Consider the following 13,867-nt stretch of genomic DNA (forward strand, 5'->3'; position numbering starts at 1 on the left):
CAAGAGGAAGAGACGCAGGTACAGAGGACAAAGAGCCGGAAACGGCGAGTTGGAAACCTGCCGTTACCGTTAAAATGACTCGCCAACGTGCATCAACGTCATTGGACAATAAATTAGACGAGGTACGATCACGAATATCCTACCAACGGGACATCAAAAACTGTAATATCTTATGTTTCACGGAATCGTGGCTGAATGACGACATGGATATTCAGCTAGCGGGATATACGCTTGCACCGGCAAGATAGAACAGCACACTCCGGTAAGACGAGGGGGGGGGGGGGGGGTGGTCTGTGTATATTTGTAAACAACAGCTGGTGCACGAAATCTAAGAAAGTCTATAGATTTTGCTCGCCTGAAGCTGAGTATATTGTGATAAATTGCAGGCCACACTACTTGCCTGGAGAGTTCTCAGCTATACTTTTCGTGGCTGTTTATTTAACATCATAGACAGATGCTGGCACTAAGACCGCACTCAGTCAGCAGTATAAGGAAATAAGCAAACAGGAAACCACTCACCCAGAGGCGGCACTTCTAGTGGCCGGAAACTTTAATGCAGGGAAACATAAATCCGTTCTACCAAATTTCCTTCAGCATGTTAAATGTGCAACTAGAGGGAAAAAAATTATAGATCACCTGTACTCCACACACAGAGATGCGAACAAAGCTCTCCCTCACCCTCCATTTGGTAATTCCGACCACAACTCTATCCTCCTGATTCCTGCTTACAAGCAAAAATGTAAGCAGGAAGCACAAGTGACTCGTCCTATAAAAAATGAAGCAGATGAAGCAGATGCTAAACTACAGGACTGTTTTACTATCACAGACTGGAACATGTCCCGGGATTCTTCCGATGACATTGAGGAATACACCACATCAGTCACTGGCTTTATGTGCATCTAGGACGTCGTCCCCACAGTGACTGTACGTACATACCCCAACCAGAAGCCATAGATTACAGGCAACATTCGCAATGAGCTAAAGGGAAGAGCTGCCGCTTTCAAGGTGCGGGACTCTAACCCGGAAGCTTACGAGAAATCCTGCTATGCCCTCTAATGAACAATCAAACAGGCAATGCGTCAATACAGGGCAAAGATTCAATCATACTACACCGGCTCCAACGCTCGTCTTATGTGGCAGGGCTTGCAAACTATTACAGACTACAAAGGGAAGCACAGCGGAGAACTTCCCAGTGACATGAGCCTACCAGACGAGCTAAATCACTTCTATGCTCGCTTCGAGGCAACAACACTGAGGAATGCATGAGATCATCAGCTGTTCCAGACGACTGTGTGATCACGCTCTCCGTAGCCAACCTGAGTAAGACCTTTAAACAGGTCAACATTCACAAGGCTGCGGGGCCAGATGGATTACCAGGACGTGTGCTCCGGGCATGAGTCTGTAATACCAACATGTTTCAAGCAGACCACCATAGTCCCTGTGCCCAAGAACACAAAGGAAACCTGCCTAAATGATTACAGACCGGTAGCACTCACGTCCGTAGCCATGAAGTGCTTTGAAAGGTTGGTAATGGCTTACGTCAACACCATTATCCCAGAAACCCTAGACCCACACCAATTTGCATACCGCCCAAAAAGATCCACTGATGATGCAATCTCTGTTGCCCTCCACACTGCCCTTTCCCACCTGGACAAAAGGAACACTTATGTGAGAATACTAATCATTGACTACAGCTCAGCGTTTAACACCATAGTGCCCTCAAATCTAATCACTAAGCTAAGGATCCTCGGACTAAACACCTCCCTCTGCAGCTGGATCCTTGACTTCCTGACGGGCCGCCCCCAGGTGGTGAGGGTAGGTAGCAACACATCTGTATGCTGATCCTCAACACTGGAGCACCCCAGGGGTGCGTGCTCAGTCCCCTCCTGTACTCCCTGTTCACCCATGACTTCGTGGCCAGGCACGACTCCAACACCATCATTAAGTTTTCAGACGACACAAAAGCGGTAGGACTGTTCACCGACAACAATGCCTATAGGGAGGAGATCAGAGATCAGGCCGGGTGGTGCCAGAATAACAACCTCTCCCTCAACGTAACCAAGACTAAGGAGATGATTGTGAGCTACAGGAAGAGGAGCACCGAGCACGTCCCAATTCTCATCGACGGGGCTGTAGTGAAGCAGGTTGAGAGCTTCAAGTTCCTTGGTGTCCACATTACCAACAAACTAGAATGGTCCAAACACACCAAGACAGTCGTGAAGAGGGCACCACAAAGCCTAATCCAATCTAATCTAGACTGAAAAGATTTGTCATGTGTCCTGAGATCCTCAAAAGGTTATACAGCTGCACCATCTGGTTGCATCACTGCCTGGTATGGCAATTGCTCGGCCTCCGACCGGAAGGAACTTCAGAGGGTAGTGCGTATGGCCCAGTACATCACTGGGGCTAAGCTGCCTGCCATCCAGGCGGTGTCAGAGGAAGGCCCTACCCCAGTCATAGACTGTTCTCTCTACTACCGCATGGCAAGCGGTACTGGAGTGCCAAGTCTTGGACAAAAAAGCTTCTCAACAGTTTTTACCTCCAAGCCATAAGACTCCTGAACAGGTAATCAAATTGCTACCCGAACTATTAGCATTGTGTGCCTGCCCCCCCTACCCCTCTTTTACGCTGCTGCTACTCTCTGTTTATCATATATGCATAGTCACTTTAAGCCAGAGATACCGCTGTCATTACAGAGACTAACAGAGATACTGCTGTCATTACAGAGACTTACAGAGATACTGCTGTCATTACAGAGACTTAAAGAGCCCAGAGATACTGCTGTCATTACAGAGACTAACAGAGATACTGCTGTCATTACAGAGACTAACCGAGCCCAGAGATACTGCTGTCATTACAGAGACTAACAGAGATACTGCTGTCATTACAGAGACTTACAGAGATACTGCTGTCATTACAGAGACTAACCGAGCCCAGAGATACTGCTGTCATTACAGAGACTAACAGAGATACTGCTCTCATTACAGAGACTAAGAGAGATACTGCTGTCATTACAGAGACTAACAGAGATACTGATGTCCTTACAGAGACTAACAGAGATACTGATGTCCTTACAGAGACTAAGAGAGATACTGCTGTCATTACAGAGACTAACCGAGCCCAGAGATACTGCTGTCATTACAGAAACTAACAGAGATACTGCTGTCATTACAGATACTAACATAGATACTGCTGTCATTACAGAGACTAACAGAGCCCAGAGATACTGCTGTCATTACAGAGACTAAGAGAGATACTGCTGTCATTACAGAGACTAACAGAGATACTGATGTCCTTACAGAGACTAACAGAGCCCAGAGATACTGCTGTCATTACAGAGACTAACAGACATACTGCTGTCATTACAGAGACTAACAGAGATACTGCTGTCATTACAGAGACTAACAGAGATACTGCTGTGATTACAGACTAACAGAGATACTGCTGTCATTACAGAGACTAACAGAGCCCAGAGATACTTCTGTCATTACAGAGATTAACAGAGATACTTCTGTCATTACAGAGACTAACAGAGATACTGCTGTCATTACAGAGACTAACAGAGCCCAGAGACACTGCTGTCATTACAGAGACTAACAGACATGCTGCTGTCATTAGAGACTAACAGAGATACTGCTGTAATTACAGAGACTAACAGAGATACTGTTGTCATTACAGAGACTAACAGAGCCCAGAGATACTTCTGTCATTACAGAGACTAACAGAGATACTGCTGTCATTACAGAGACTAACAGAGATACTGTTGTCATTACAGAGACTAACAGAGATACTGCTGTGATTACAGACTAACAGAGATACTGCTGTCATTACAGAGACTAACAGAGCCCACAGATACTTCTGTCATTACAGAGACTAACAGAGATACTGCTGTCATTACAGAGACTAACAGAGATACTGCTGTCATTACAGAGACTAACAGAGATACTGCTGTCATTACAGAGACTAACAGAGATACTGCTGTGATTACAGACTAACAGAGATACTGCTGTCATTACAGAGACTAACAGAGCCCAGAGATACTTCTGTCATTACAGAGACTAACAGAGATACTGCTCTCATTACAGAGACTAACAGAGATACTGCTGTCATTACAGAGACATGCTCCTTTGTTGGCACTGATTGTGATGATGGGAGTGTGGTGGGGGGAGCATTGCGTTGCCTTTCGGTGTGTTCTAATGGAGCTGATCTGCGTTTTCTCCTGGTTCGTTAATCTACATGACCTTGGAGAGGTTATAGAAACGCCTACGTTCTCTGTGTTGCCTTGGAAATTATGGACAGCCGTGGAGTCCCTCTGCCTCTCCCTCTAAAATGTGCAGTTTTGTCACACAACACAATGCCACATATATCTGAAGTTTTGAAGGAGTGTGGATTTAGCATGCTGACTGCAGGAATGTTGCTAGAGAATTTAACGTTAATTTCTCCTTCATATGCCGCCTGGCCCAGATCAGGATAGTTCTGAAGGATTCGTTGCCATAGAAATGTACCTGGCTAAAAGGTGAGCCACTTTCAAATGAAATCAAATAAAAAACTAATCAAATCAAATGTTATTTGTCACATACGCCGAATACAACAGGTGTAGACCACACAGTGAAATGCTTACTTACAAGCTCTTAACCAACAATGCAGTTTTAAGAAAATAGCCAAAAAAGTAAGAGATAAGAATAACAAGTAATTCAAGCGCAGCAGTATATAACAATGTGGATAGCGGGGATTTAAACACCGGTACAGAGTCAGTCTGTAAAGTAAATAACAATCTGCGGCGGCACCGGTGTCCAGGAAATTGAGGTAATATGTACATGTAGGTAGAGTTATTAAAGTGACTATGCATAGATGATAACAACAGAGAGCAGCAGCATTCCGGGGTGGGGGCAATGCAAAAAGTCTGTGTAGCCATTTGATTAGAAGTTCCGGAGTCTTATGGCTTGGGGGTAGACGTTGTTTTTGAAGCCTCTGGACCCAGACTTGGCGCTCCGGTACCGCTTGCCGTGCGGTAGCAGAAAGAACAGTCTATGGCTTGGGTGAATGGAGTCTTTAACAATTCTTAGATCCTTCCTCTGACACTGCCTGGAATAGAGGTCCTGAATGGCAGGAAGCTTGGCCCCAGCTATGTACTGGGCCGTACCCACTATCCTCTGTAGTGCCTTGCGGTCGGAGGCCAAGCAGTTGCCATACCAGGCAGTGATGCAACCCGTCAGGATTCTCTCGATAGTGCAGCTGTAGAACCTTTTGAGGATCTCAGGACCCATGACAAATCTTTTCAGTCTCCTGAGGGGGAATAGGTTTTGTCTCTTCACGACTGTCTTGGTGTCCTTGGACCATGTTAGTTTGTTGGTGATGTGGACGCCAAGGAACTTGAATCTCAGGGTCCTTAGCTTATTGATGAGCTTTGAGAGCACTATGGTGTTGAACGCTAAGCTGTAGTTAATGATTAGCATTCTCACATACTGTAGGTGTTCCTTTTATCCAGGAAAGGGCAGTGTGGAGTGCAATAGAGATTTCATAATCTGTGGATCTGTTGGTGCAGTTTGCACATTGGAGTGGGTCTAGGGTTTCTGGGATAATGGTGTTGATGTGAGCCATGACCAGCCTTTCAAAGCATTTATGGCTACAGAAGGGAATGCTACGGGTCGGTAGTTATTTAGGCAGGTTACCTTAGTGTCCTTGGGCACAGGGACTATGGTGGTCTGCTTGAAACACGTTGGTATTACAAACTCAGACAGGGAGAGGTTGAAAATGTCAGTGAAGACATTTGCCAGTTGGTCAGCGCATGCTCGCAATACACGTCCTGGTAATCCGCCTGGCCCCGCAGCTTTGTGAACGTTGACCTGTCTTAAGGTTTTACTCACATCGGCAGCGGAGAGCGTGATCACACAGTCGTCCGGAACAGCTGATGCTCTCATGCATGTTTCAGTGTTGCTTGCCAGGTTATTTAGCTCATCTGGTAGGCTTGTGTCACAGCTCTCAGCTGTGCTTCCCTTTGTAGTCTGTAATAGTTTGCAAGCCCTGCCACATCCGACGTGCGTCGGAGCCGGTGTAGTACGATTCAATCTTAGCCCTGTATTGACGCTTTGTCTGTTTGATGGTTCATCAGAAGGCATAGCTGGATTTCTTGTAAGCTTCCGGGTTAGAGTCCCGCACCTTAAAAGCAGCAGCTCTACCCGTTAGCTCATTGCGAATGTTGCCTGTAATCCATGGCTTCTGGTTGGGGTATGTACGTACAGTCACTGTGGGGACGACGTCCTCGATGCACTTATTGATAAAGCCAGTGACCGATGTGGTGTATTCCTCAATGCCATTGGAGGAATCTCGGAACATATTCCAGTCTGTGCTAGTAAAACAGTCCTGTAGTTTAGCATCTGCTTCATCTGATCACTTTTTTATAGACCAAGTCACTGGTGCTTCCTGCTTTAATTTTTCACTTGTAAGCAGGAATCAGGAAGATAGAATATGTTCAGATTTGCCAAACGGAGAGAGAGCGTTTTTTGTCTCTCTGTTTTACTCTGGTTGCACATGTAACATGCTGTTAGAAATGAGGTAAAACTGTTTCCCTGCATTAAAGTCTCCGGCCACTAGGAGCGCCGCATCTGGATGAGTGTTTTCTTGTTTGCTTATGGCGGAATACAGCTAATTGAGTGAGATACTCTACCACAGGTGACAAAACCTCAAGACTTCCTTAGATATCATGCACCAGCTGTTGTTCACATATAGGCCCCCGCCCCGTGTCTTACCAGAGGATGCTGTTCTGTCCTGCCGATGGAGTGTATAACCCGCCAGCTGTATGTAATTAATGTCGTCGTTCAGCCACGACTCGGTGAAAACATAAGATATTACAGTTTTTAATGTCCCGTTGGTAGGATGTACGTGCTTTCAGCTCGTCCCATTTATTTTCCAGCGATTGAACGTTATCTAGCAGGACGGAAGGCAAGGGCAGATTAGCCACTCGTCTCCTGATCCTCACAAGGCACCCTGATCTTTTTCCATTAAATCTCAGTTTCCTTCTTAAGCGAATCGCTGGGCTCTGGGCCTGGTCGTGTGTCTGTATATATACAGTGGGGCAAAAACGTATTTAGTCAGTCACCAATTGTGCAAGTTCTCCCACTTAAAAAGGTTGTGGACAGGTGTCTTTTATACTGATAACAAGTTCAAACAGGTGCCATTAATACAGGTAACGAGTGGAGGACAGAGGAGCCTCTTAAAGAAGAAGTTACATGTCTGTGAGAGCCAAAAATCTTGCTTGTTTGTAAAATACTTATTTTCCACCATAATTTGCAAATAAATTCATTAAAAATCCTACAATGTGATTTTCTGGATTTTTTTTCTCATTTTGTCTGTCATAGTTTAAGTCTACATATGATGAAAATTACAGGCCTCTCTCATCTTTTTAAGTGGGAGAACTTGCACAATTGGTGGCTGACTAAATACTTTTTCGCCCCACTGTATATAAATAAATATCCCTTCTGTCCGACTCATTGAAGAAGAACTCTTCGCAGTTCTGATGTCCAGAAGCTCTTTTCGGTCATAAGAGACGATAGCAGTAACATTATGTACAAAACAAGTTATGAACAACGCAAAAAAACTAACGAAATAGAATAGTTGGTTAAGAGCGAACAAGACGGCAACCCTTCCCTCTGGCGCCTTCGTAGTCATTTTCCCAGAAATCCCGAGTTTAACTCAGAGTTGACCAAAGTTGCCTCAGTAACTTCTCAAATCTGCTTCGTAGGATTCTCCTCAGCAAATAACATGATGTCATAGACCCTCCGGTACGTTGAACGTTACGTCACGTCTCTGCAGGAGACGCACCATAAGCCTCTCGCGTCAGGCAGAGGACCGAAGCTCTTTGTTCTCAGATCAATCCCTCTGGGTATATTCTACATTAACATAAAGCCTTTGGGAATATTCTACATTAACATAACCCCCCGCTAGCCCTAGTTTGTGTTAGTGGTTGTTTTCATTGTGTACCTCAATGTATTTGAAATGTCTTTGAAAATGACATTTTGCATTGTAGTAACAGTTTTAAACTGTCACATTGTGTTCACTGTAATGTCTATGAAGAAGCAGATTTGATTTGGAATGGCTCAGCTTTCTTTGATTGTGCAAAATAACATTCATGTCCTTTTTAGAGATCAATTCAGTAAAAGTACTTGATGTTATGAGTTTGTATTCACAATTGTATAATTTTCTTAATTGATTAACACCTTTCTTGTGTTTCAGCTTACGTCAACTTCTCAGTGTTTGTGCTGATCCAGGAGATATGAAAAGCGTTCTCCTTTTACTCTGCTAATATCCTCCCAGAGACGTGTGCCGTTATCTGATATGAACAATGGGCAGTGGGAGACAGTGCTGTACAGGCAGAGTAGCATCATTGGGCAGTACATGTAGAGACAGTGCTCTACAGACAGAGTAGCATCATTGGGCAGTACATGTAGAGACAGTGCTGTACAGACAGAGTAGCATCAATGGGCAGTAGAGATACATTGCTGTACAGACAGAGTAGCATCAATGGGCAGTACATGTAGAGACAGTGCTCTACAGACAGTAGCATCATTGGGCAGTACATGTAGAGACAGTGCTCTACAGACAGAGTAGCATCATTGGGCAGTACATGTAGAGACAGTGCTGTACAGACAGAGTAGCATCAATGGGCAGTAGAGATACATTGCTGTACAGACAGAGTAGCATCAATGGGCAGTACATGTAGAGACAGTGCTCTACAGACAGTAGCATCATTGGGCAGTACATGTAGAGACAGTGCTCTACAGACAGAGTAGCATCATTGGGCAGTACATGTAGAGACAGTGCTGTACAGACAGAGTAGCATCATTGGGCAGTACATGTAGAGACAGTGCTTTACAGACAGAGTAGCATCATTGGGCAGTACATGTAGAGACAGTGCTGTACAGACAGAGTAGCATCATTGGGCAGTACATGTAGAGACAGTGCTCTACAGACAGAGTAGCATCAATGGGCAGTAGAGACACATTGCTGTACAGACAGAGTAGCATCAATGGGCAGTACATGTAGAGACAGTGCTCTACAGACAGAGTAGCATCAATGGGCAGTAGAGACACATTGCTGTACAGACAGCATCAATATTTATCAAAGCCAGGCCTGAGTTAAATCCCTGTCAAGAGAAGAGACTGTTAGAGAGAGAGAGAGAGGGGATGAGAAGTAGAAGGAGAGAGGAGAGAGAGAACAAGAGAGGGAGAAGAGACTGATAAAGAGAGAAGAGAGAAGGAGAGAGAGAAGGAGAGAAGGAGAGAGGAGGAAAGAGAGAAGGAGAGAGAAGGAAAGAGAGAACACGAGTGAGAGATCGAGAGAGGGAGAGGAAAGTGAGAATGAGAGAGAGAAGGAAAGAGAGAACACGAGTGAGAGATCAAGAGAGGGAGAAGAGACTGATAAAGAGAGTAGAGAGAGGGAGAGGAAAGTGAGAATGAGAGAGAGAAGGAAAGAGAGAACACGAGTGAGAGATCAAGAGAGGGAGAAGAGACTGATAAAGAGAGAGAGGAGAGAGAAGGAGACTCATAAAGGCTGTCTCTAACCCTGCTGGGAGATGGTTCTTCTGGAGAGTTGAGCTGAGGAGCCCAGCATCAGAGTTCCCTGTGTGTGTGTGTGTGTGTGTGTGTGTGTGTGTGTGTGTGTGTGTGTGTGTGTGTGTGTGTGTGTGTGTGTGTGTGTGTGTGTGTGTGTGTGTGTGTGTGTGTGTGTGTGTGTGTGTGTGTGTGTTCAGTCACATTCAGTAGTTCTCTAGCAGGCCTCTCCAGGCTGTTTGCAGTACGTGCTTCAAACAGAAGAGGATTCTTGGCTACTTTACATTGTTCCGAGAATCTCAGAGGCTTTGTTCTAACATCGGATTAAACACACACTGTGCTGCTGCTATCATTTCTCTGTGACTGTACAAAATCGGGCATTTTGTATTAATGGTAATACATTTCTTTGTGTGCTGGAGGAAAGAGCCCTGGAGAAATGATTTGTAATAAGCTGAGCTCAAGAAACACATCCAGTAATTGGAACAAACCAAAGTACATTTATTATTTATATTTTGGAAATTTAAATTGATATAAAGATGCAAATAATTTGTAGCCTCTATTTAGGTGACTGTCACTCACATTCCTGTTAAGTTTTAGTCTGTTCATTTAATTTATATCTGCTGAGGTTGAGTTTAATAACACATATCACCACTGACCACTGACTGACCACTGACTGACCACTGACCACTGACTGACCACTGACTGACCACTGACCCCTGACTGACCACTGACTGACCACTGACTACTGACCACTGACTGACCACTGACCACTGACTGACCACTGACCACTGACTGACCACTGACCACTGACTGACCACTGACCACTGACTGACCACTGACTGACCACTGACCACTGACTGACCACTGACTGACCACTGACTGACCACTGACTACTGACTGACCACTGACTGACCACTGACCACTGACTGACCACTGACCCCTGACTGACCACTGGCCACTCACTGACCACTCTTTCTGCTGGTGAGTCTCTGATCCACCTCTACACAGATGACACCATTTTGTATACTTCTGGCCCTTCTTTGGACACTGTGTTAAGGGGTAGGGGGCAGCATTTTCACGTCCGGATGAATAGCGTGCCCAAAGTAAACTGCCTGCTACTCAGGCCCAGAAGATAAGATATGCATATTATTAGTAGATTTGGATAGAAAACACTCTGAAGTTTCTAAAACTGTTTGAATGATGTCTGTGAGTATAACAGAACTTCTTTGGCAGGTGAAACCCAGAGGACAAACCCTTCAGATTTTTTATTTTTTGAGGTCACTCTCTTTTCAATGGGTTTTCATTGGGATTCCATTTCTAAGAGGCAAGCTTGCAGTTCCTATTGCTTCCACTGGATGTCAACAGTGTTTAGAAATTGGTTGAGGTTTTTCCTTTGAGAAATGAAGAAGAAGCCCTGATTCAGAACCAGGGTAGACGGAAGTGTACTCTTTGTTAGTGGCGCGTGACCTGAAAAGCACGCTCCACTTTGTTTTCCTCCGGTATGGAACACAGTTTATCCCGTTGTAAATGTTATCTACTATTTATGGTAAAAAATATCTAAAGTTGTATCAGGAAAGTTGTTTGAAATGTTTGGACAAAGATTACAGGTAACCTTTGAGATATTTTGTAGTCATGTCGCACGTGTTGGAACCGGTGTTTTTCTGAATCAAACGCGCCAAATAAATGGACATTTTGGATAAATATTAACGGAATTAATCGAACAAAAGGACCATTTGTGATGTTTATGGGACATATTGGAGTGCCAACAGAAGAAGATCTTCAAAGGTAAGGCATGAATTATATCGTTATTTCTGAGTTTTGTGTCACGCCTGGCGGGTTGAAATATGATTGTCATGTGTATGTTTGCTGAGGTGCTGTCCTCAGATAATAGCATGGTTTGCTTTTGCCGTAAAGACTTTTTTGAAATCTGACATGTTGGCTGGATTCACAACAAGTGTAGCTTTAGTTTGGTGTATTGCATGTGTGATTTCATGAAAGTTGAATTGGTTATGTTAGGTCAGAGCCTAGTCACAGGAAAACATACAGCCATTTTCCAGCCAAAGAGAGGAGTCACAAAAAGCAGAAATAGAGATCAAATTAATCACTAACCTTTGATGATCTTCATCAGAGTGCACTCATAGGACTTCATGTTACACAATACATGTATGTTTTGTTCGATAAAGTTCACATTTCTATACAAAAATCTCAATTTACATTGGCGCGTTATGTTCAGTAATGTTGTGCCTCAAACATCCAGCAAATTTGCAGAGAGCCACATCAATTTACAGAAATAATCATCATATACTTTGATAAAAGATACAAGTTTTCTGCACAGAATTAAAGATATACTTCTCAGATGTGTCAGATTTCAAAAAAGCTTTACGGAAAAAGGACACCATGCAATAATCTGAGTACAGTGCTTAGACACAAAAACAAGCCATACAGATACCCGCGATGTTGTGCAGTCAGTAAAAGTCAGAAATAGCGTTATAAATATTAACTTACCTTTGATGATCTTCATCAGAATGCACTCCCAGGAATCACAGTTCCACAATAAATGTTTGTTTTGTTCGATAAAGTCCATTTATGTCCAAATGCCTCCTTTTTGTTAACGCGTTTAGTTCACCAATCGAAATTCACAAAGTCCTGGCGAAAGTTCAGACGAAAAGTCAAAAAAGTTCTATTACAGTTCGTAGAAACATGTCAAACGATGTATAAAATCGATCTTTAGGATGTTTTTATCATAAGTCTTCAATAATGTTTCAACCGGACAGTTCCTTTGTCTTTAGAAATGAAAAGGAACGCAGTTCGCTCTCACGGCCGCGCGCATGACTTGACCTAGCTCAAGGCATTCTGCCAGACCTCTGGGTTATCTAGGTGAATTATATTTCTATGTTGGCCTAGTATGGTTCCCAATCAGAGGCAGCGTTTTATCGTTGTTTAATCTGGTTGGGGATCATGTTTGGGTAGCCATTTTCCCATTGTGCTTTGTGGGATCTTGCCTGTGAGCAGTATAGTACCGTCATGTTTGTTCATTTTGTTGTTTTGAATTTACCAATTTACTAGAGAACCAGTTTGGATTTAAGTTTCACTTTTGTATGACTGATACCTTTAGTGAGAGGTCTAATGCTTTAATGTTTAATCATTTCTGCCCTCTGAATTCATATTCGTTATATAAATAGGCCCTTTTAATTTTATCTGGCTTGCGTTCCAAATAAAATTGAATATTTTATGTTGATATCATTTAAAAAAGCAGGTCACTAGATGTAGGCAAAACCATAAGCAAATAGGTAAACTGTGATATGGCTAAAGAGTTTATCAGGGTGATTTTCCACAAATGAGTTTAGTTTGTTTGTATCCAGACGTATTTCTGAGTGACATCATTTACTGATACATAAGTGGCAAAGACACATCATTTTGTATTTCCTGTAAATGTCAGTACATGGTGGATGCGGAACACTACAGTAGTTACCAGGAAGTTGATACAGTACACTACAGTAGCTACCAGGAAGTTGATACAGTACACTACAGTAGCTACCAGGAAGTTGATACAGTACACTACAGTAGCTACCAGGAAGTTGATACGGAACACTACTGTAGTTACCAGGAAGTTGATACAGTACACTACAGTAGCTACCAGGAAGTTGATACGGTACACTACAGTCGCTACCAGGAAGTTGATACGGAACACTACAGTCGCTACCAGGAAGTTGATACGGTACACTACAGTAGCTACCAGGAAGTTGATACGGAACACTACAGTCGCTACCAGGAAGTTGATATGGAACACTACAATTGCTACCAGGAAGTTGATACAGTACACTACAGTAGCTACCAGGAAGTTGATACGGTACACTACAGTCGCTACCAGGAAGTTGATACGGTACACTACAGTAGCTACCAGGAAGTTGATACGGAACACTACAGTCGCTACCAGGAAGTTGATATGGAACACTACAATTGCTACCAGGAAGTTGATACAGTACACTACAGTAGCTACCAGGAAGTTGATACGGTACACTACAGTAGCTACCAGGAGGTTAATACAGTACACTACGGTAGCTACGAGGAAGTTGATACGGTACACTACAGTAGCTACCAGGAAGTTGATACGGTACACTACAGTAGCTAACAGGAAGTTAATACGGTACACTGCAGTAGCTACCAGGAAGTTGATACAGTACACTACAGTAGTTACCAGGAAGTTGATACAGTACACTGCAGTAGCTACCAGGAAGTTAATATGGTACACTACAGTAGCTACCAGGAAGTTGATACGGTACACTACAGTAGCTACCAGGAAGTTAATACAGTACACT

This window comes from Oncorhynchus mykiss, chromosome 4 (assembly GCF_057628025.1).
Source record: "Oncorhynchus mykiss isolate SJ-2025 chromosome 4, ASM5762802v1, whole genome shotgun sequence".
Lineage (NCBI taxonomy): Eukaryota > Metazoa > Chordata > Actinopteri > Salmoniformes > Salmonidae > Oncorhynchus > Oncorhynchus mykiss.